Genomic DNA, 1,841 nt, shown 5'->3' with positions numbered 1-1,841 from the left:
TCAATATAATGACGCTTTCAACAGACTATTCCCATTTACAATTGATAATATACAGATGTAGTATTAAATGATGTTAATATAATTTACTTATTGATACGTCGAGATTTTTGTATCTCCTTGGTACAGGACAATTTTAATGTAAAGTTGTGATATGAAGCTTTTACTAAAAAAATTCAAAATATCTCCTCGGAAATCGTCAGTGGTACTATTAAACTGCCCTACAGGCTTTTTGAAGTTGTAATAATGCTCAATTTTAGGTTAAATTTTTTCTTTAATAAATACCTTGCGTAGTGAATATTTATGTGTGTTGACATAAAGTCTATGTATTTACTTTCTCCGACATCCAGAATTTGTCTAGATATAGACGACTATTTTTTATCATTGTAGGTTAATTAAGTTACAAATACACATTTAAAATATCTTTTTTTGCCCTTAAAATTTTACGGAAACATATTTGCAGACACCAGGTCTTAAATTTACTTTATAAAAGCCAAGTATTTCAGTTGGAGATGGTTTTGGTACTGGTCAGCAAGGGGTATTTGAGAGTCTAACATGTTAATTATAAGAGGAACTCCGAGAACCGCAAGAAGAGTTTGAGTTTGTCTTTTGAAAAGTAAATAGATAAAAAGGTATTATATTTGGAAAAAATATTATACTTGAAGGACCGAAAAATGATGTATATAATTTTACAGAACCTAAATCAAAATGCCCATAAAAACATATTTCTAAGATAAATCAATAAATAAGTTTATAAAATTTCAACTTTTTGAAAGAGACAAATTACAACGAAATCAACAATATGACGAAACATGAAATGTTGTTTAAAGCTGGCAAAATAATTAGTAAGCAACAGGTTCGCATACCTTCTGAACAACCCTAACAATCAGGCTGGGTTCGAAGCAATTTACTGCTTCCCCAAAAATAGAAATTTTTTTTGACAAGAGAAACAATGTCTTCATTCAGATCTCACAGAAAGACCTTGATCATTTAGCTACCAAGTGTTTTTAATATTAGGGGTTGATTACATGAAAAGATACAACGAGGCGGTTAGATGCATCGAACTCTTATATGAAATTACTTCGGGTTTAAAAAGAATAATACAATACGTTGACACTCAGTACAAGAGATCATGGAAAATGATCGTGCGTAAATAAGAGTGGATGCGAAGATATCCACTAATATAAAGGTGGTCCATCATACGCCTGACATTCTTGCATTTGACAAGAAGAAGACAATATCCTTATATAAAAATTAATATCAACAGGGGCGAATTCCATAGCCGAGAATAATAACTATGGAATTGACCTTCTTAAAAATTATGTGGGACAAATACAAAATTTCTTCACAAGATTAGCCCTTAGTAATGACGCGAGATTGAGTGGAGACCGAATATCACAGAATGTACATCGGGGGGCTTAAAATACAACCCTGCCTTAAAGCGTACATCCACTCTGTTGATATTTTTATCATCCCAATTTTTAAGAGGAGTAGGGAAGTGGAGGACAAGAATTACATAAATAAAATACTCTGTTGTGCTAGAGAAAACTTTAAAGTCCAACTCTTTCGAGCGCAACAAGGATACTTTAAGAATATACAGGATGGGAATAAATGGCTAGAGCTGAAAACTCACTAGCAAATAGGCGACTGTTAAAGACTTAATGTCGTTTAAGAAGAATGTTGCTGAAAATTCTGAGTTTAAAAACGAAAATAATTCTGCAGAAACCATAATCTATAAAAAACTGAATCGCATGAGCAGTACCAAGACAAGTTGTGCTATAAATATCTAAATTGAAGCTAGGGAATTCACTATGAAAACTTTTTATTTGCGTGATATTTCGTAC

This window comes from Vairimorpha necatrix, chromosome 2, assembly GCF_036630325.1.
Source record: "Vairimorpha necatrix chromosome 2, complete sequence".
NCBI lineage: Eukaryota > Fungi > Microsporidia > Nosematidae > Vairimorpha > Vairimorpha necatrix.
Note: the sequence above shows the minus strand (reverse complement) of the source record.